Here is a 23,449-nt window from a genome sequence, read left to right as displayed (position 1 = left end):
AGGGGCTGAGCTTATTGCTCTGGAAGGCTGCTATTTGTGATTAGAAGGGATCATAAGAATGGATCCATTCTTATGGAAGCCAAGATGTGCTTTCAGAGAGGGGTCCAAGTGTGGAGTGCCAGCCATGATCTACTTCTTCCAAAGGCAAGTGGCTGCTGCTCTGGGGGTGGGAGGGGAGCTTAAGAAGGAGACTCACACTGCCCCTGTATGTAATCTGGTTCCTTTCCACATTGTCAGGGGCCTGGGTGATCCCTGATATTTTATCTTCAAATGTGATCTGGGGTCTATAGTTGGACACATAGATGAAATGAGTTTTTTTTAATGGAAGAGAAGGGAACTTTTTTTATTTTTTGAGACAGAGTCTTGCTCTGTCGTCCAGGTTGGAGCGCAGTGGCACGATCTTGGCTCACTACAGCCTCTGCCTCCCAAGTTCAAGTGATTCTCCTGCCTCAGCCTCCTGAGTAGCCGGGATTACAGGCATGCACCACCACACCCAGCTAATTTTTGTGTGTTTTTGGTGTAGACACCAGGTTGGCCAGGCTGATCTCAAATTCCTGACCTCAAATGATCCGCCCACCTTGGCCTCCCAAAGTGCTGGGATGACAGGTGTGAGCCTCTCAGCCTGGACGGGAACTGATTTTTAATACATACTCTATCATAAGCACCCATTCTAACCCCAATACTAAGCGTCGGTGAGGGGGGATGGTGTCCTGGAGCAAATAGGCAATAACAGCAGGGTTACAGGCACTGCCTTGTCCTGGGGTTGGTGTCTTTGCTGTTGTCCACTGAGTTCCTAGACTCTGGAAGCTTCTTGTCTCAGCTCTAATGTCTCTAGGATCTAATGGTTCCCTGAGCCTCCTGACACCCATACCTCTGACCTAGAGTAACATAACCTTGCCACACCTTAGTTTACATTTGTGTGGCTCTTTACAAAGCTTTGTATTCTTTTTAAAGAACCTTTTGAAAGGATCTTAGTGAGAAGCAGCCAATGGAAGGGATCTTTGATGGTGAAATCCAGGCACTGTAGTCCCACCCGATACTTCCCCCATAGCACTGCCTTAACTACTCCTTTGCTAAAAGACTGATCTTGTCCACACACTGATTTGTAGAAAGCAAAGCTCAACATGAAATGAACAAGCTGAAAGTGCTGGGCCAAACAGGGTCCTGAGCCCTTAACCCCTGGGGAGGACTGCAGTGAAGTTCAGAGGATAACATCACTTGCTCCACGTGCTTTTTCTAGGTTCTGATCAAAAGGGAACAGACCGACAGCCTCGATACTTTGCTGGTAGAGTCATCACTCAATCACAGCATCCCCAGGGAATAGGAGAGGCATAGGATCTAACCCTTGCTATTTTTATTTTTGGAGACACAAATGAGGCAGTCGGTTCTGGAGGAAGTCACGAAATAAGCTCTGAATCAGATGGTATTTCACCCACCATCGGAGGCAGGATGACTTGTGCTATCACCTACCAAATCAAAGAGCTCTCCACACTTGCTAAATGGGACATGAAATGGCCTTGTGCAGTTCCAGCACAGAAAAGGCAAGGACTGGGGTACCAGCCAGGCTGCAGGCAGAGGCCCTCCCTCCTTGGGGCCTCAGCTTTCTGGAAGGGAGGGTGGGAGTGTGGAGTGTGGGAGGAGAGAGAGAGATCCCATGTCTGCCACTGCCCAAAAGAGCCAAGGTCTTGGTGCCGGCAGGAAAGACAGTGAAAGTGAGATGTTTTCCACTCAAAGTTAGAGCTAGAACCGGGAGTAGGAGTAGGAGTAGTAGAGGGTGCAGAAGACCTCTTTTTTTTTTTTTTTTTTTTTTTTAGAAAGAGTCTTACTCTGTTGCCCAGGCTGGAGTGGAATGCAGTGGCACAGTCTTGGCTCACTGCAAACTTTGCCTCCCGGGTTCAAGCGATTCCCCTGCCTCAGTCTCCCTAATAGCTGGGACTACAGGCACCCACCACCAAGCCAGGCTAATTTTTGTATTTTTACTAGAGACGGGGTTTTGCCATGTTGGCCAGACTGGTTTTGAACTCCTGACCTTAAATGATCCAGAGGGCATCTCTTTCTATGAACCAGAGCCACCAGTGTCAGCTTTCACTCCCGACACCCCCTGTGCTCCCTAGGACTCTCCCTTTCCTGTCTCCTCATGTCCAATTCCAGATTCTCCTCCCAGCTCTTCCTCTAACTCCCTGCGACCTGGGCAAGTAATTTTTCAGTATTACCACATTAGAAGCAAGGAGAATGGGTTTGACCTCTCTATATCCCAAATAGCTATAAGCTCCTTTGGGGTGCTGGTTGTGTCTTATACCAGTGGTCCCCAACCTTTTTGGCCCCAGGGACCAGTTTCATGGAAGACAATTTTTCTATGGACTGGTGGGGGGTGAGAGGGGGTGGTTTCTGGGTGATTCAAGCCCACTGCATTTATTGTGCATTTTATTTCTATTATTATTATATTGTAATATATAATGAAATAATTATGCAACTCACCATAATGTAGAATCAATGAGAACCCTGAGCTTGTTTTCCTGAAACTAGCTGGACCCATCTGGGGCATCTGGGGGTGACGGGAGACAGTGACAGATCATCAGGCCTTAGATTCTCAAAAGAAATGTGCAACCTAGATCCCTCGCATGCACAATTCACGATAGGGTTCGTGCTTCTATGAGAATCTAATGCCGCTGCTGATCTGATAGGAGGCAAAGCTCTAGCAGTAATGCGAGTGATGGGGAGGAGCCAAAAACACAGATGAACCTTTCCTGGCTTGCCTGCCGTTCACTTCCTGCTCTGTGGCTTGGTCCTGGTCCACAGCCCAGGGGTTGGGGACCCCTGTCTTATGACACTTTATTTCCCAGAGCATCCAGAGCTGTACTTGGAACATACAACATACTTGAGCATGACCTTTTGATGTGATCTGCTCACACAGGATTCACTCCCAGCTAACACAGACCCTTCCTTCCTCTTAAAGATTCCTGAGGAATTTTATCATGAACTAGGTGTTTGGGCCATTAAAAAAAAAAAATATGTCAGCTATTTTGATTGAACACACCACAGAGAGAGTGTTCAGTGCTATTTTGGAAGGAACCTATTTCATTACTGCAAAATTCTTATTTTAATTCTTGGATGGCCGTTAAAATGGAACCCCTTTCCATGTGAAACGGTTACCCTGCATCTTGTGAAGCCTCCCCAGAAACTGGGACCTTATTTCCTCTAAAGGCAGTCCATCGGTTCTGCCAGCTTTTATGCCACTAAAAATTTCTACTTTACCAAATGCTGAAATCTATTTGTATAGCATACTGAGATCTATTTGTATAGCATACTTCCATTGGTACTCTACTCCTTCGGATATTTATGAGAAACAAAGTTATAGGTGAATATTTTATATTATAGGACATATAGGTTATATTTGGTTTAGTTTTGTTTACCTCAATAATCTAAACTTATTTCCTTATAATAAACATTTATTTAGATTGAAGAAAAAAATAATACAAGTCCTAACAAACCCCTCTCGCCACTTCCACTCCAGCCTTCCGAGGACAGCACCACTTTGGCTGGTTGGATATGCAGGGACCCTCCATGGCTACAGAGAGGAAGGACATGTTCCCTTCCTTTGCTCTCGGCCTCCTGGGGGTCAGCTGTAACCTAGCAAACTTTCAACTTGGGGATTAATGGTAAGTGTCCCTCAGGATGTGGGTGTCATGAGGACTCCAGGACTGAAGTCTCTGGGGATGGTGCTTTGGCTGAAAAGGCCAGCCGTGTTTCCAGGGGTAGGACAGGATCCTTCCAGCATGATCAGAAACTTACTGGGCACCCTTAGAGCTGGCAGGGCTGACAGTAAGATGAGCCAGGCCAGGCAAGATTATAGATACTTCTACCATCTCTGTTGTGGATGCCCAAGGAGACTGGGTACAAACTGATACTTAATTTTTTATTCAAATCTTTTCATTGATAAAATGAGATAACAGGCTTCTCTGTCTATGGAGTAGCCATTCTTTTATTCCTTTACTTTCTTAATAAACTTGCTTTTACTTTGAAAAAAAAAAATGAGATAATAACAACCCATTACCTTGTGATTCCTTAAATGTCTGAGGAAATTAATGTCAGGATCTGAAGCTGCTCTAAGAAGAAAGGCTGAATTATGATTAGAATTATGGATCCTCAAAGAGGCTGTGAAGAGACATTGTGTGAGCCTGTGAACTAACTGCCTATAGATAATGAGAACTGATGAGCAGTTCATAGTTTAAGTTTTTACTGTGTGCCAGGCACTGCTCTAAGCATCTCACATGAATAAGGACACTGTGTCCTCAAAACAACTCTTTCAGGTAGGTACTATTATTATCTCTACTCTACAGCAAGGAAACCAAAGCGCAGAGTTTAAGGCTTCACCCACAATGCCACCTAGAAAGTGAGAGTCTGGCCTGGGGTGGTGGCTCACACTTGTAATCCCAACACTTTGGGAGACTGAGGCAGGAGTTCAAGACCAGCCTGGGCAACACAGCAATATCCTGTCTCCAAAACAACAACAAAAAAATGGGTGTGGTGGCATGAACCTGTAGTCTCAGCTACTCAGGAGGCTGAGGCAGGAGGATCCCTTGGGCCCAGCTGCATTGAGCTATGGTCACACCACTGTACTCCAGTCTGGGTGACAGCAAGACCCTGTCTCCAAATAAAATAAAATAAAATAAAATAAAATAAAATAAAATAAAACTGTATTAGTCCATTTTCATATTGCTATAAAGAAATACCTGAGACTGAGTAATTTATAAAGAAACGAGGTTTAATTGGCTCCTGATTCTGCAGGCTGTACAAGAAACATGGCAGCATCTGCTTCTGGGGAGGCCTCAGGAAACTTATAGTGATGGCGGAAACTTACAGTGAAGAGCCAGCACTTCACATGGTTGGAGCACGAGGAAGAGAGAGAATGGGGAGGTACCACACACTTTTAAAGGACCAAACACAATAACTCAGTCACTCACCATCACGAGAACAATGGGATGGTGCTAACCCATTGTTAACTCCGCCCCCATGATCTAATCACCTCCCACCAGGCACCACCTCCAACACTGGCAATTACAGTTCGATATGAGATTTGGTGGGGACACAGATGCAAACCATATCAAAAAGAAAAGAAAGTGAGAGCCAGAGAGTCAGCCCTGCTCCTCACCCCACCACAACCCTGGCAGGTGGTTATGCAGAACATTCTCGTGGGCTCGCAGCGAAGTGTGTTTATGAACTTGCATACAAATAGGTATGTTCACATTGACATTGATCATTTTATCTTTTTTTAGTCTGGTTTCTCCTCTGCTACTGATCCTCCACAAGTATAGGGATTGAAATAGCAAGGACAGATCAGGGGAACTGACTGAAGAGTGACCTGTATTGCTCATGGGAGCTGCAAGCTGAAAAGGTGCTAAAGAATGTCCCAGACAGCAAGCAAGCAAGGCAGTGCTTAAAGTGGTGCTGGCTTAAAAATAATAACCCCCCAACTAACAATCTGATGTGAATCCTAATAGCCTCTCTTTGGGCTCCCACCTGCCCACGATCTTGGAGACACAGAGCAAAATCATTGTCTGCAGCCAACTCTCTTAACTACATCTGCCTGGAAGGCAACCAGCGCCTCACCTCTTGCCCCAGATGTCTGCATCTAGAGGTTCACACAACCTAGACCCAGTTAGAGCCCAGGCAAAGGCTTCAGCCTTTTCCTGTGATAGAACAGAAGGATGCAGAGACCAAACCATAATGTGTGAAACGTAAGGACCTAGCAAATCACAGAATGGAGTCCCCTCTTTTTATAGGGGGTAGCACTAAAGCCAGTGAGGTTAAGTCATTTGTTTCATATCACACAGCTAGTGCCTTATCCATCTTTGTTTCCCTGAAGTCAAGCATAGGAGGTATCTGGTAAATGTTTAATTAGTTATCCGCATGAATTTTGGGAGGCTACTGAACCTCTCTGGTTTCAGTTCTATTGACCACAAAATACGGAAAATCATCCCTGCTCTATGTGTTCCATAGAATTATTGTGAGATGAGGATCCAATAAGATTTATCCTCTGTGCCTCACCTTCCCTCCAGATATAATCACTGGCAGGCAAGAAAAGTGACATATTATCTTTTCTCTTTTCCCTTCTCCTCTGTCTTCTAGATTTGGAAGCAAAGTATCGTGATGTCCTAGCCAAGATCGTACACTGAAGCAGGAGAGGATATTGACTTAGACTTGGGTAGGAAACCAGAGAGGAAAACAATTGAGAGACTTGATGGGGTTTTGTCTTTGATATCTTTTTTATCAAAATTAACTATATTTTGTTCCTACCACAAGGAGAAGAAGTGAGTGTATTGAGACACCCTGGAGATAACCTGGATCAATCACTTCATTTTAGAGATAAGGACCTGAAAGGAAAAGAAAATCTGCCCCAGGTCGCACAGCTGGTTCCCACCAAGCCTCCCGATTCCCGCTCCTCTCCTGAAACATTAGCCTTTACACACAGCTTCCAGAAGGGAGGGTATTATTCTCGGCAAGGCTCGAAACTAAAGCAGTTGGTATCTATAGCCAAGGTATGCTTGGTCTTATCTGGGCAGCTGACTCACTTCTGGACTCAGCCCCCTCCCTGACTACTTAACTGCACATTCTTGCATTAAAAAAAAAAAGTACCATATTTATTATCATATTTGTGCATATCCTAAGCATTTCACATGTGTAAAACTCTGCTACTGCATTCGCTACCCCCTCTATCTTGTGTTTTCTTATATTTTTGCGATCCCGTCAATTGCTGTTTTTTGTTGGTTTGTTTTGTTTTTACATTTCAACTTTTATTTTAGATTCAGTGCGTAGATGTGCAGATTTGTTACGTTGGAATATTGTGTGATGCTGCAGTTTGGAGTATGGATCCTGTCACCCTGGTAGTGAGCACAGTAACCGTGAGGTAGTTTTGTAACGCACTTTCCTCTCCCTTCTCCCTCTGGTAGTCCCGTCTATTGTTTCCACAGTTATGTCCATGTATGCTCAATGCGTAACTCCCACTTGTAAGTGAGAACATACGGTGTTTGGTTTTCTATTCCTGTGTTAATTTGCTTAGGATTATGGCCTCTAGCTGCACCCATGTTGGTGCAAAGGACATGATTTCATTCCTTCCATTTCTTTAAAGGGGATGGCTTAGGGTACTGAGGGGCATCCTCATTACAAATCCAGCCTCCTTGACTCTGGAGCCTCCCTTGACTCTTGCAACAAGTCTGGTTGAACAAGTCTTAATGCTCTATCACATTGATGTCTGTGATACTCCACTCTCCCCTTTTCATAGACAGTGGCCTCTCTGACCACTCTTCCCCTGGGGTTACTCCTCCCTCCTAGCCTGGATATGGGCAGAGAATCCCATGGTCTCAGTAGTAATCTTTAGGCAGAAGGCCCCTTTACTTTAGCTCAAGCCCCACCCTCTCTTCTTTGCTCTAAACTATGTTTCTACATTCATGCCCCTTCACCAGCCCTTCCTCAAACCCAACAGTGCAGATGAATGAGGGCCTCCCCACCCCGACAGTCCTTCCTTGACTTCACATCTCCACCCTGCCTGACCTACAAAACTTCCATTCACCATCACTCCTTTCTCTACCCTGACCCCCAGCTCCAAGTTCTTCCTGTAGGTCCTACACTTGCCACGCTTCTCAGTGTATCCCATTCTCCCTGTTCTTATACTGCCATAATCTTATCTCTGGCAGCAGAGCCATAATCTCCGAGCATCCAGACATCTTCCCCCTCAACTCATTCTGCATTCTGTTCTCAGAGTTGTCTTCCTAAAGCCTGGATATGATCTTGCACCTCTATGGCTCAGAAACCATTGATGGCACGAAGTTGATTATCAAAGTCATTCGAAATTCCTGAGCCTGGCATTGCAGATGCTTATATGTCCTCATCCCATTCTTGTAAGTTTCCAGAACACTCACCATGTGCCATGTCGGGTACTGTGCCAGGTGCTTTTGCATTATGACATGTGTGCAACTTTGAAGTCACCAGTGGAAATGGTGACAGATATGGGTGTCTTTTAATATTTTCAACCTTCAGCAAATGAACTCAGAATTGAGTGATTTTTTTCTAAGTTCCATATTTAAAAGAAACATTCAATGATAAGGAAACATCAATTGATTATGGGAATTATTAATAACCAACATTTTTGAGCACTTACTGTGTTCCAGTCAGTGGATTAAGCATTTACATACATTGGCTTATTTAAATGTCACAAGAAACTGATGAGTCATTATTATGGTTCATTTACAAAAGACGAAACTGAAGATTAAAGAGGTTAAGTGACTTGCCTGATATCAGAGACCAGGAAGCAGTGAAACTCACCAGGAACCCAGGTGTGTCTGATTTCCAGGTCCTTGCACTTCATTGTTCTACTCTGCTGCCTTGGTAACAACAGGTTGCAAGAAGTGTCAGGGAGTGCCTCCCTCCTTCTCCCTCCCCCTCCCCTCCCCCGCCCCACTTATGACTTCATGCTCCTGGTTGCATGACAGCACGGGATCTAGAAAGCACATACCTTAAGTATAATGTGTGAGATTCTATTTAAAATTCCACATTTCGGGCCAGGCACGGTGGCTCACACCCGTAATCCCAGCACTTTGAGAGGCCGAGGCAGGTGGATCACCTGAGGTGCGGAGTTCGAGGCCAGCCTGACCAATATGGTGAAACCCCATCTCTACTAAAAAAATACAAAAATTAGCCAGGCATGGTGGTACATGCTTGTAGTCCCAGCTACTTGGGAGGCCCAGTCAGGGAAATTGCTTGAACCGGGGAGGCAGAGGTTGCAGTGAGCTGAGATCACGCCACTGCACTCCAACCTGGGCAACAGAGCAAGAGTCCGTCTCAAAAGAACTAAATAAACAAAATAAAATTACAAATTTTAAGTGGGGGAAATAAGGAGATCAACAGGTACAAACTTTCAGTTATAAGATGAATACGTTCTGGAGAGCTAATGTACAGTATGGTGACTATAGTTAATAATAGTGCATTGTATGCTTGAAATTTGCTAAGAGAGTAGATCTTAAGTGTTCTCACTGCAAAGAAAAAATTTAAGGGTAACTGTGAGATTAATATTAATTAACTTGATTGTGGTAAGAATTCCACTATACATACATATATACACACATATATATAATCATTACACTGTATATGTTAGACACATACAATTTTTGTTTGTCAATCATACCTCAATGAAGCTAGAAAAAAATTCAAAATTTTCTTTTGATAGCATTCATGGAATAATGGAAGACATTACAATTCTCATGACAAGACAATGTCAACATCCAGCATTTTGATGTACTTGTGTTGGCTGGGATTCAAATCTCATCTGAAGCAATGGTAATAGCCTCTGTTGGAATGTCCCATCCCAGATCACGAAGCACTTTCCCACACTGTCTCCCTGAATTCTCACCAAGACCCTGAAAAGTGCTACTAGCCTCATCATTAAAAATAAATAAACTTATTAAAAATATACTGAGGTCATAGAATTAAAGATACTTGCTTGCCTAAAGTCACATTACCTGTAACTGGTCAATTTTTTAACTGCTCAATGTTGCTTCTTTTTTTTTTTTTTTGAGATGGAGTCTTGCTCTGTTGCCCAGGCTGGAGTGCAGTGGCACAATCTCGACTCACTGCAAGCTCCACCTCTTGGGTTCACGCCATTTTCCTGCCTCAGCCTCCCGAGTAGCTGGGACTACTGGTGCCTGCCACCACGCCCTGATAATTTTTTGTATTTTTAGTAGAGGTGGGGTTTCAGAGTGTTAGCCAGGATGGTCTCGATCTCCTGACCTTATGATCCGCCTGCCTCAGCCTCCCAAAGTGCTGGGATTACAGGCGTGAGCCACCGTGCTTGGTCGCCATATTGCCCTTTAATAACACCACTTCTTGGATACAAGTTATTCTCAGACAGATCTCATTTTACAGAGCTTTTCACAGTATGGGTAACAGTTACTGGACTAGAACCACATAAAATGATCACTGCACAGGATCATTCATCACAGAGCATTCGCTGAATCCCAAATTCTTCCCAGGAGATAGAATAGCTCTGCTGAGGCACTTCGGCCTGAAAGGATTTGCTGTAATGTGATTTCACCTGAATGTTTAGCCATGGCTACAAATTCCGCTTCAAAGAAAGGGCCTCTCTTTACAAGTGACTGTTGTGGCTGTTTCTCTGCAGCTGGCATTCCAGAGCAAACCAGGGATTAGAGGAATTTCTCTTTGGACTTAGAGATAAAAAAGGCAGGCTAGGGACCCACACAGTCTACACCCCCTTCCCCAGCTGGTGATGCTTTTTCTAATTCTGATTCAATGTGCCCACCTGGTTGTCATTATACAGGGCCAGACTCACAGCCTGGGAGGACAGACCAGACTTCCCCAAAACTAAAACCACCCTGGGGCTGCAGCAGTCTTCGTTTGATGAGGACAAACCACAGACCCCATCAGGAAAGCTGGGGAGGGGACGGAGAAGGAGGCTAGCAGAGCCTCTGATCATACTCTGGGTGCCCGTGGGCCACTGACAGACACCCTGTCCATCAAAACTGCTCACCCCAAGAAAATGATCAATGACAAGCAGCCCGTGGCGAGATCCTGCAATGGCAAAATGATTCCAGGTGCAAAAGGGCGATGTCTGTGCAGGCGGGGTCAGCTCACGGCACTCACAGGGTGAGGCACAGGATGGACGTGTGAAAGGATTCCCCACCAACACACACGTACACACACAGTCCCTCTTCTGATGTCATGGTTACCAAGGCAACCCAACATGAGTCATATCTCAAGGTGGATTAGCAGAGCAGGAGAAAGGCTTTTGTTTGTTTGTTCAAAGCTCTTCCCCTTCTTTCCTCTTAATAGCTCTCTCTGATGGTGATAATAGCCAAGTACCTTTCATACCCTCAGAAATCCTAAAATTTGGGTGTTTAGCTTGTTTAATCTTAGAAAGCAATCAACTTTTTCTTGATATTAGATTGGGGTGGGAATCCAGGGCTCAGTGATAATGTTGCATTTGGCAGAGATCTGAAATGATTTCTAGAACTATGAGGGTGGTGACTTAGCAATCATATTTCTTCTGCGCCGAGGCCCACCCCTGAGAGGTGCCTGGCCTTCTCGGAGGAGCCGGCCCTCCTAGCCTCACTCTCCTGCATCTGAGCAAGCAGGCACAGACTAGGCCCTGGGGAGCAGTGTGCTTGCAGACTTTCTATTTTGAGCTCTGCAAGTGCTTCACAGCTCATTGGCTGTGCGTGCCAAACAGGAAGGTCCTCCCGGAAGGGCCACATACTGGAGGATTTCACCTAGAGCAGAAATAAATTAGCAGAGAAAAAGAGATGACTCGTCACAGGGACAAAGCACAATATCACAAAATAAGGCCCTTCCCCTGCCCTAAGGTTAGATTGAACGCTCTCCTCGGAGATGCTGCCTGGATCTCTCACGGATGCCTTGAGAGGTATCCTATAACTAATTTTGGGATGGGCCCTTTTCAACTGGAAATGCCAGGCAGTGATTACTGAATCTGTCTTGTGTCAGAAGCCTTATACCTAATAGGCATGACCACGGGTTCAAATCACCTCCTAGTAATTAATTAGTGGGCAAAAACAAGTGCTTTGAGCTCAAGAAAGGAAGAATGATGGTTTCTTGGGTGCCAGTAAAACCAACTTTAGGCCTCTCTGCTCCTTAGCTCAAGGTGTCCCTAGTTCTTCACCTCTGTTTTAATGGGAAGCCTGAGTTAGGTTTTATTAAAGTGGAATTACTTGACCCGGTAAAGTTCAACTGAAGGTAACTGTTACTCAATGTTTGCACAAAAGAAGCACAAACAACTCCATGTCAACTCACCTGTCCCCACCTACAATGCAAACAGCAGCTGTCAAGACTTTTCATCATCGACTGTTATGAAAAACCTAACACGGACCAGGAAAGTACTTCTTGAGCAAAACGACTCCTGGCATGGAATCTGTGGTCACCAGAGCTGTTAATAATAATAATAATAACAACAATAAAAAAATAAGTGCTGGGGAGAGGACTAGGCTTTGTTTGAAAGAAAAATTTTTAGGCTGGGTGTGGTGGTTCACACCTGTAATCCCAGCACTTCAAGAGGCCAAGGTGGGCAAATCATGAGGTCAAGAGGTCGAGACCATCCTGGCTAACATGATGAAACCCCATCTCTACTAAAAATACAAAAAAATTAGCGGGGCGTGGTGACGGGCGCCCGTAGTCGCAGCTACTCGGGAGGCTGAGGTAGGAGAATGGCGTGAACCAGGGAGGCAGAGCTTGCAGTGAACTGAGATCACGTTACTGTACTCCAGCCTGGGCGACAGAGCCAGACTCTGTCTCAAAAAAAAAAAAAAGAAAAAGAAAAAGAAAAAATTTTAAATAGTATTTTCTTTCACAATATTTTCTCTCTAACTTCCAAATAGGCCAGCAAATATTCCACTGGGCCCACGTGGAGCTGGGCTGCCTCCCAGGGTGCATGGCCATTCTTTTCCTGCTGCCTTTATCTCAATGAGTGGAGAAGGCAAAAGTTTGCTCACGTCAATGACCATGTCTGAAATCCTTGCTTCTGGCCAGTCTCATGCAATCCAGGCCAGTGTGGTGGGCTCTGTAACGTTTCCCACTGGCTCTCCTGTCTCACTCTCAGGGAGAACGGGTTGTAGACCTAATAGACATTGGCCAAGGCACTGCATACCCCCTGGGCTGTTCTGTGGAATTAGACCCAAGACATGCTAACAGGTCTGGCTTTCACTCACAGGCAGCTCATAGAATTTAGAAGATTTTTGAAGCAGATTTTTGGAAACCATCCTCTCCTCCTCACTCTAGATAAGAATAATGAGCTCCCCGAGAGGCGACATGACTTGTTGAAGATCACACGGCGTCCTAAGTGGCAGAGGCTAGAAGTTGAGCTTCCTGGCTTTAAACCCAGAGTGATTAGCACTAGAACTCAGTGGGGGTTGAAGGAAGAGGGAAGGCTCCCTCACATCCCCTCCTGATACATTCATTGTTTTTTGTATCTAATTACTATTATTAACAAAAACAAGAGCAGCAACAAAGATATTTCCGGAGATAGGAAAGCAATGCTTTAAATGACCAAACATTGAGCATAAATTATTTGCCTTCTCAGTCAGCTCCATGAATGGAGGCCTTGCATGGTGAGAGAGCCCAGTGTTTGGGGGGTAGAAGTGGGTCCTGTTAGGAGCTGAAAGAGAAAGGGCAAAGAACCGTGAAGACAAATGTCAATGACACCATAGCCAGCACCCAATTTTGACTGGAGAGAGTCATAGAAACCTTCCAGAACTCATGGGTGGATTGCATTCTCAGATCCAGCTCCTCATCAGCAAGGAGATTTAGTGATCAGCCTCCTTTTTACCTCCAGGCGGCCCATATGACCTTGACTAATTCCCCAGGAAGTGTGAGCTGCAAAGTCTCTGGTTGCTGAAAAGCTCACACCCCCATGGAGGGAGATTGGATGACCTTAGGCTTTTGAAATTACCTGCCGCAGCTCTTGGCTCAATTCTGTTTCATTTGCACTATCTCTGGTATCCTGACATTTCCCATTCACAGTTGCTCTCACTGGCCTCATTTCCTACCTCTTTGAAAAGGTCTTTATGACCACCTTCGAATCAAAGATAAAAATGCCAGATTATACTTATCCTGACATGGCTCAATCGCCTGAAGGTTTGCATAGGTGGATGTTGGTGGTGGTTCTCACATTCAGTTTTCAGAAGAGGAATCATTTTGCTTTGTGGAATCATTTGAAACTGTTTTGCTCTGCACAGATCCACAAAGTCACAAAAATATGTCCTTTTCATCCCTTCCTACCTATGTCAGAATCACAACTGAGGTGCTTCCAGTTTCACAGATCTAGAACCTCAGTTTTCTAGAGGTTCTAGATATTTCCTTGGCTATTAAATTTCTGAACTCACTGGCGATGTTCTTGACATTGGTATAACCGGAATAGTTCTAACAGGGAGGTTCCCTGGTTGGGTAACTTTCTTCTGGTTGCTGTAGAAGCGACTTCTTTTCCCTGCCTTTCTTCTTAGCTTGTCTGCTCCAAATCTCTAAGTATGCGGCTTGGAATTTGTACCTGGCACAGATATTCTTAGCTGTGCCCAAGGGCCCAAGCCTAATGGGTTCTTCCCAACTTCAACGACTTCTTTCACTTTTGTGGATTCCTCTAACTTCCTTTTTTTTATTATTATTATACTTTAAGTTCTAGGGTACATGTGCATAACGTGCAGGTTTGTTACATATGTGTACTTGTGCCATGTTGGTGTGCTGCACCTATCAACTCGTCAGCACCCATCAACTCGTCATTTACATCAGGTATAACTCCCAATGCAATCCCTCCCCCCTCCCCGCTCCCTGTGATAGGCCCCGGTGTGTGATGTTCCCCTTCCCGAGTCCAAGTGATCTCATTGTTGAGTTCCCACCTATGAGTGAGAACATGTAGTGTTTGGTTTTCTGTTCTTGCGATAGTTTGCTGAGAATGATGGTTTCCAGCTGCATCCATGTCCCTACAAAGGACACAAACTCATCCTTTTTTATGGCTGCATAGTATTCCATGGTGTATATGTGCCACATTTTCTTAATCCAGTCTGTCACTGATGGACATTGGGGTTGATTCCAAGTCTTTGCTATTGTGAATAGTGCCGCAATAAACATACGTGTGCATGTGTCTTTATAGCAGCATGACTTATAATCCTTTGGATATATACCTACCCAGTTGTTCTCTTCTACATCTTAATGTGCCCTTCTTTGGCTGAAACTGCCTTCAGGCTGCTCCTGGAATTATCTATTCCCTTTTTAACTCTGTTCATAGGCAGGCTGCTAAGTGATTCCTCCCTATACCTAAGCTTGGCTGGGAGCTCCTTTGTAAATGCCACACTCCCAAAGCCAAGGCTAAAGAATAGGATGTTCAAACATCCTCCAGGGGATTGCAGGAACAGAGGAACCTCCAGTGCTTGGTGGAGCCTACAGGGAAGGTTGGATGAAGTTCTGTTAGTCCCTAAAGGAAGGCAGGTTGTGCCACTGGGTGCTGGGTTGAGAAATACTTGCAGTGTCACTTTCTTGGTGTTTACATACTTGCTAATAAGCTGGCATTATAGGCTCTATTCTGCCACACAGCTCCTGCTTCTAGAAGATCCTCTAGCAGCCAAAGTTATCTGCAGCTTGCACTCCAGAAAGAATACCCCCATGCTGATATCAGGCCACATAAACGAGCCTTTGTATGCATTAGCCATGATTTTTTTAAAGATAACATAAATTTGACTTTTCAGCAATTAAGGGATAGTGGAGCATATCATAAAATAATCAGGCATTAGAGTCAGACTTAACTGGGTTCAAATTCTGACTCAGACACTTACCAGATATATGTGTGACCTTGGACACATTACTTTAATTTTCTAAAAATCCCAATTTCCTCATCAGTGAAATGTGAATTAAAACAGGAAGTTATTTAGAGAGTTGTGTGGATTAAAGGTTAACATTTAATTTTTTAAAAAACCCATAAAACATGGTGGCATGCACCTGTAGTCCCAGCTACTAGGGAGGCTGAGGCAGAGGAATCACTTGAACCCAGGAGGCGGAGGTTGCAGTGAGCCGAGATTGTTCCACTGCACTCCAGCCTGGTGACAGAGCAAGACTCAAAAACAAAAAACAAAAAACAAACCATAAAACAGAATCAGAATTAACACCTTAAAAAAGCACTTATTTTACGCCAGGCTGTGCTTTGGCTCTGTCCTTCCATTAACCCTGAGTCATTGCTATTATAACCTCCATTCGACAGATGAGGAAAGAGACACACAGAGATTAAGGAATTTGTCCAATGTCCAGAAACATCCTGACACCCTGGCAAACTCAAGGGACTTGTGGAGGTGGGGCTGCTGTGCTCCATGCCTTAGGCCCTCCCATCCCTGAGGAGTGTGGGACCCCTGGGGGCCTTGGTCTTCATGTGTCTCCAATACTCTATTTACCCCATTTCACTGGGGTGACCAGCTACCCAAGGAGCTTAAAGACCTGCACCTATGGGGTTGTCCCAGGGTCCTCAGTTGGACCCAGACCCAAGAGAGTGTCCCACCAAGCAGATCATGCCTGCCAGCCGGCAGAGTATCCTTTCATGAGATTGTGTGAGGCACTAGAATGGTGCCGACACCATGATTTTAAGGTAACTCAAATTTCTGTATAGAGATGAGACCCTGTAAAAATATTTTCCCAGGGCCACACACCGTAAGGCAGCCGCTACAAGGTCCCTCTGCCAAGAAACCACAAGCTGGGACTGGAACTGTGCTCTCCATGTGCAGAACAGCCTCTCGGCAAGCACACAAATGCAGTGCAGTTATTATTAGCTTTTAAATGCCTTGGGGAGTTTGAGCTAAAAGAAATCCCATGGTAAAGCAAGTTTGTAAAACAAAATCTGACTTGGCCTCTGTTTTTAAGTCTCAATTCCAGTTTTGCAAAAGGAAGCCCATTTGTAACTGGTGAGGGATGAGAGCCGCTGGTTGAAGCTGATTGCTTCACAGCCCATCTGGCTTTGCAGAGAGGAGAAAGGCAGACATTCTACAGTAAAGAATGCGGCTGGTCTTGGTCTAGGTTCCTGGGTGGGAATTTCTAAACCCTTGGAATGTTCTGAGCGATAGGAGTGTCTTTGGTACTCATGGTGGGCCCCTGAGGCCAGGCCTGAGTTCGTGCTGATGAGGTGAGGTGACTGTGCCCTTGACAGTTTCAGGATAGGGACTATCCAGGCCAGAAACACCAATCATATGCTTAGAGGGGCTGGGGAAGTGGGGAAGGCTGCAGACAAGATCGATCGTGTAGCCTGTATTTCAATCATGTGTGGGTGGCCTGGAAACCCCAGGGCTTGTGGCTGGGGTCTGAAGGGTGGGGGTTTTTGGGGGACCTGTGCTTTCAACCAGGAAAGTCTGCACCAACTGTGGTAGTTGATGTCAGAATTGCACTGTACCCTGCCCTGTGAAGCTGTGCCCCAGCAGGGAAGGGGTAAAAAGGGCAATGGAACAGTCTGGCTTCTCACTTTGTGTTCAGGACCCTCTGTCTCCATCTGTACCTTCCCAAGCCTTGTCCTTTATCCTCCACCTAACACCTCTCCCCCGCCACAGCTGAGAGGCCGTGTCTGAAACACACACTGTCCTCTTAAAAACCTTCAAGTGTCTTCCTTACTTATATCCTGTTATTATCTGCTGACATGTGGAGAAGAGAAATTAGGCAGATTAACTTGATCACCATGATATATCCCATACCTGAATTTAGACTCTCTTTCAAGGACCTCAGATGGTTGACACATGTGTCCTCAAGACATTTGAAGAAGAATGAAGTCTTTTTCTCATGAGGTTGGATCAAGTAGGACTCTGTCTACTGACTGTTAGAGGTCATTAGAGGCACAGGATGAAGTAGAAATAGCATCAAAGTGGAGATAAACGCCCTGAGTCTCAGTCATCTCAGGGACTATGCTCCCCCAGGAGAATCGGTCAGGCAGGGTGGGACCAGGCTGGTTGTCAGTCCCCATCGAATTGCCTAGGGTGCAAAACAGACCTTCAAGCCCAGTGGGGAAATGAATAGTGTGAAGTTGGAATTGGAAGAGAAATCCAGTCAAATGGCTGAAGGAAGACTCCGATCTGATGGACACACCATCAAGGCCCCCCCTTGGTGCCCAGGACAGCACATGATGTCAGATGTTACCACTCAGGGCTTCTTGCATATGGCCCAGCAGCACTCTCATTGTTTGGGAGGGCAGGGACAGGGTGGAGAGGGGCTTCAGCACATCCCACTGGGAGAGCCTGTGGCTGACCAAGTCTCACGAGAAGAGCCTCATGATGGAATCTGCAGCTCACAAGTCACCTTCGTTAATTACTGCACCATGTGCGATGCTGACAACCTGACACCTCAAACTGACCTGTTTCTTTAAATTTAAAAATATTTTTTTAGAGATGAGGTCTTGCTCTGTCACCCAGACCGGAGTGCAGTGGTGCAGTCATGGCACACTGCAGCCTCAACCTCCTGGGCTCAAGCGATCATCCCACCTCAGCCTCCCAAGTAGCTAGCATCACAGGCACACACCACCATGCCAAGCTAGTTGTTTTTTTATTTTTTTATTTTTCGCAAAGATGGGGTTTCACTGTGTTGCCCAAGCTGGTCCCAAAGTCTTGGCCTCAAGTGACCCTCTGGCCTCTGCCTCCCAAAATGCTGGGATTAGAGGCATGAGCCACTGCACCTGGCCCCAAACTTACCTATTGACTTTAATCAGCTGAAGACATTTGGATGTATCTGCAGTGTAGGAGAGCATATAGAAGTACATCTAAGGAACCAAGCCACAATGATGTCTCTTGCTCTGCATGGAGAAGGAGAGAAGTGATAAAGTGGGGAAACCTAGTATCTCCTTCACCTACCTCCTTCCTCTGTCAACACTCTCCTTTCTTGGCTGCTTACTGTTATAGCTTACTGTTATAACCATTCTTTTCTCCACACTGTTTTCCAATAAACACACACATCAGAGAGTTGCAGTCTTCGAATGCTCCCCTCTGTACCTGTATTTCCCAACACAGATGGAGCCAGTCAATGTTCAGTCACTCAGGTTTTGCTTTAGTCCTATCAATTAAGATTTACAATGAGCAAATCTCATCAAAATGTCACCACATCCCCAAATTTAGGTCAAATGGACACAATCCCAATGCTCTTATCCTACAAATCTAAGCCTTTTGTGGGAGCAAACATGCTTGTCAGCAGAAATTAAGGAAAAGCAAGAGATGGATGGCAGCTGCTGGACAGCACATGGACATCGTTTCCAAGTGCCCAGGATTGCCATCGGCCATATCGATTGGATAATGACAAGGAGAGCTGGTTTGATTCCAAAAAGAGAAACCATGCAGAGGAGGCAAAAGGCAAAAGGAGTACTTAATTTTTATGAACCTGTTGGCGGGTGCTCCATATTAATATTTCATTTGTCAGTCTTTTTTTATTTTAAACTCAAAATGAAGAGCAATGCCTAGCTCCTGACTGTAATCTCAGTAGGAGTGTGTGGTGTGTCCACATCCTGCCTCATGCCCCAGATCATTGTAGTTAATGACCACACATACAGGCATTGTGTTTTGTCAATCAGTTACAAGCTGAATTTTGGGAATATGTAATCATTTCAAGGATTTTTTCAAAAAATCATCCTACTGCTAAATAGCAGCCCTCTCTTTCTCAGCCAACAGCATGTGGAGGGGGTCTAACTTAAGGGCCATAAATAAATCTGGACAATAACCCTGCATAAAGCAATCTTGTTCTTTCCCCCTCTAAGCTTCCACGTCACACCCGGCTTCTCTGTTGAGCTTATGATTTGGTTGCTAGGTCAGCCAGAAGGTGAATGGTTTCCTGCGTGGGTGAGATAGAGTGGTTGCAAAATGCATATCTTGCCTCAACTCAGCAAATGGTGCCCCAGCTGTCAGGGGCACACAGCATATTGGAGGCTGTGATTCAGGAAGGAGCACAAGGTGAATTATATTGTCAAGCACAGTACTAAATGGCTAAAGCTGCCCAGCAGCTCCTTCCCCAACCTGTTTTCTTCTTAAAATAAATCTATTCCATTGGCAGGCACTAGACTGAGGTGTCCTCACAAAATCGCGGAGTCTTAAGTAGAAAGGAGGCATTTGGACCAGCCCCTACTCTTTAGAGACGAGGAGTTTGATGTTCAGAGTATGAACCGTGGTGGTTTTTGTTTTTGTTTTGTTTTGGGTGGGGAACAAAGTGAAGAGGATCCTAATCTGAACAATGAAATAGTGCCAACACTTTCCAAGAATATGGCTAACTGAGTCACGAATGCAAAATAAAAACAGTTTTTATAGTGCATGAGAGGAAAAGATTTAAACCTGACAGTCCTAACCTCTGAAGAAATGCATAATATAGAAATAACTTGGACCAGTTCCCTAACAATGCCAGTGATCCTACTCCAGTCATAAAGCAATGTGTGTATCCGGGTTAGGGACAGTGTTTGATGGCTCCCATTGTACCCAGAAGCTTGTACCCTTAGTTTATCTTGAATCATCAATTCATGCAATCATTAATTCATTCAATGAACATATTACAATAATTACCTACTGTGTGATAGGGTCTGGGGGGGGGAAATGTCAAGTAAAGCATTTTATCTACCTACAGAATCTTCCAGACAGGCAAACATTTTTTTTTTTTTTCAATATGAAGGACACAAACAAATGTATTCTAGCAAGGCAGTTTTACCTACAAGGTAAAACTGTGCCTTCCACAGATAGCCCATTTTCTACTTCCATGTTTGGTAAGAGCCAGCACCCATCAAAGTCACATAAAATTATTATGATTGGTAGACATTTATTTTCAGATATTAAATGATGGGAAGTAGTAGTAAGGATTTGCCATGTAGCATTTTATGTGTGCAAAGTGCTTTATGGTCATATTTTATGGCTTGTTCTACATAATAGTCATGTGTGAGATGAGCTGGAACAGGCTCTATTTTAGAGTGAGGAAGTGACAGCAGTCCTGTGTATATCAGTGTCCTCTTTAAATACTATTTGCCTTGGGGTTTTAATAAATATCATCACTTTTTTATTTCTTGGAATTTGCATTCTGCATGTTTATATTTGGTTCATTCAGGCTTTTGATAATGGTTCAGAGTCCAAACTCAGATTCTGAATAGTGCAGGCCATATCCGAGTGCAACTGCCAAGATGAGCCATGGCAGACATGACCCAACCCTTTTAGCTTCCGTCATGATCAATAGCTGTTACCACCGTTCCACTGGAATTCCATTTCCTCACTTATCCTCCAAGGTCAGAGAAAGGATCCCACTGGTTTCCACCTTCCTTTCCTTCCAAGAAAGCGATCTTTGTGGTGGCCCTCATTTGCCTCTCTCCACACACCCTTTCTGTCCAAGTTTCTTGAAAATCATAACCATAATGGAACCACATAGATCAGCTTCAGCAAAGAATGATCAACACTCCCTTACTTCTTTCTTCTGACAACCTACAGCTGGAGTGGAATTTGGGGGAGGCAGGAGTGAAGATCTTGTAAAACCTCACTCTTTTGTTTCCTCTTTCCATTCCTTCAAGGGAGTATCCTGGATCACTGTAGTCACCCTGGGAGTAAATTTGTGATCCAGAAGGACTAGCCTTTGTCCATGAGAAGCACAGTCTCTTAGGAAACCCAGAAAGGCCAATGGGCAATTGCCAGTCAAAGTTTCTGGTGCTATGACAGTGCTAGGGTTTATGGAGCAGAAGGGATAGACTGCTGCCTCAGGTCTAGGGGCTCAAGAAGGGCTTCCCAGAGGAAGCAGCCTCAGGACTTCGGAGTTAGATTGGAAATGTTGGTGCATCTTTTGCTTGGGAGAGACTTTGAGTCTAGGAGCCAAGGAAGGCCAAAGAGGTAGCCCAGGTGAAATAGAATAGAGTAGGCTGCTTGACATTGCCTTTAAGCTCTAGACAAGAAACGAAGGAAGGGAGGGATGAAAGCTTCCTTTTGCCTTGCCATGACTCAAGCATAAGTCTCCCTTCAAAAACCATTCTAGTTAATGACCACTCAGCATATTCAAGGACAAGGGGTGCCTTTGGTTCACCCCTGCATTATGATTCTTGACATATGACAAGCAGGTGGGCAGGGCTCAGACCCAGCCAAAACACCTTCTCTCACAAAGCCGAAAAGGACTGCATGAGCTTTTCTAAAAATCACTGCTGACAAATCCCACAACCAGTCTCAGCGCTGAAAGTTGAATGAACTCAGGAATGGGAGTCAGGAAACAGCTTTTGATTTAATGTAGTGTGTGGTCTTAGCCACTCATTTGACTGACTTGGGCCTTATTGCCTTATTTAACTTATAGGATTAGTAAAACCTGCCCTACTTACTCAACAAGTTTGTTGGGAGGATAAGATCACATAATAAATATGAAAGGTTTAAGGCATACAAAAAGAAAGCCCATGACTGTGTCCAGTGTTGTTTCAATGTGTTCATGGGCTTCTGCTTTGGAGTTAGGTATTCCTCTCATCCGCCACCGAATATTGTCTAGGCTGTCCTGTCTTTTACCCTCAACTGTCAGATATTGATCCCCCTGCCTCCATTCACCTTCCCATAACACTTGGTCAACAGCTGCTAGTCATATGGCCATGGCTGAGTTATTCCAAGCACTGACTCATGTCATCACTTAACATCTTCGAAGTATTCATATGGCCCCTTCACTTTAAGACCTATAAGCCCATATTCCCCAAGTCTATTCTGACTCCAACGCCAGTGGACTGTGCCCCCTACAGTGGCTCAAAGAGGAAGCCCTCATCTCTGGACACTATAGTCCTGGGTTAGCCCACTGTGTCTAACAGCAGTCTCCCAACTGGAGCATTCTTATTGCTGAAAATGATCTCCTGGTGCACCTACCACAAGTACTTGGGGCTGCTTCAGCAAGAATGATGGAAGCATTACTCCACTTCTGCTATACTCTCTTGCCTGTCCTTGGGGAGGGTTATGCCAACTGGCTCATTAACATAATCAGTATGGTTTTGACTATGCCCTGACCAGCTAGGCTAACTGCCTAGCTCATAGCAAGTACTCAGCAGGTGCTTGTCAAATAGAAAATTAGATCTCATCATGGACTGAGTTCTGTCCTCCCAAAATTCGTATGTGGAAGTCCTAACCTCCAGTTATCTCAGAATATAGTTGTATTTGGAGATAAGGTCTTTGTATTAGTCCATTCTCACGTTGCTGTAAAGAACTACCTGAGACTGGGTAACTTATGAAACAAAGAGATTTAATTAACTCACAGTTCAGCAGGCTGTATGGAAAGCATGACTAGAGAGGACTCAGGGAATGTACAGTCATGGTGGAAGGTGAAGGGAAAGCAGGTACATCTTCCCATGGCAGAGCAGGAGAGAGAGAGAGAGAGAAGTGGGGAGGTGCTTTACACTTTCAAACAGTATTAGAAATCACCCCCATGATCCAATCACCTCCCACCAGGCCCCACCTCCAACACTGGGAATTACAATTCGACATGAGATTTGGGAGATGACACAAAACCAAACCATATCAGTCTTTAAAGAGTTAAGTTGAAATAAGCTATTTAGAGTAGGCCCTAATCCAACATGACTGGTGTTCTTGTAAGAAGAGGAGATTTGGTCACAGACATGGTTGTATGCAGAATAAAGACCTTTTGAGGACACACTGAGAAGGTAGCCATCTACAAGACAAGGAGAGAGTCCTCAGCAGAAACCAGTCCTGCGAACTCCTTGATCTTGGACTTCCAGCCACTGGAACTGTGAGTAAATATATTTTCTGTTGTTGAAGTCACCTAGTCTGTGGAATTTTGTTGTGCCAGCCATAGCAAATTAATACAGATCTGTTTAAGAACATATAAAAATACTAATCATCAGTCGGGCACGGTGGCTCATGCCTGTAATCCCAGCACTTTGGGAGGCCGAAGTCAGCGGATCACCTGAGGTCAGGAGTTGGAGACCAGCCTGGACAACACA

At 44.8% G+C, this 23,449-nt stretch overlaps 1 long non-coding RNA gene across 1 annotated transcript in view; it reads right to left on the bottom strand.

Annotated features, from left to right (window-relative positions):
- Positions 1–22,839, bottom strand: part of LOC105538014 — a 28,517-nt gene extending 5,678 nt beyond the window's left edge. The window contains exon 1 of the long non-coding RNA XR_001005821.1: positions 22,745–22,839. This is a non-coding gene — a long non-coding RNA (uncharacterized LOC105538014). The remainder of the gene's footprint in view (positions 1–22,744) is intronic.
- Positions 22,840–23,449: the final 610 nt, after the last annotated feature.

Source organism: Mandrillus leucophaeus, unplaced genomic scaffold (assembly GCF_000951045.1).
Source record: "Mandrillus leucophaeus isolate KB7577 unplaced genomic scaffold, Mleu.le_1.0 Scaffold183, whole genome shotgun sequence".
Lineage (NCBI taxonomy): Eukaryota > Metazoa > Chordata > Mammalia > Primates > Cercopithecidae > Mandrillus > Mandrillus leucophaeus.
This window is presented reverse-complemented; position numbering and strand designations above follow the sequence as displayed.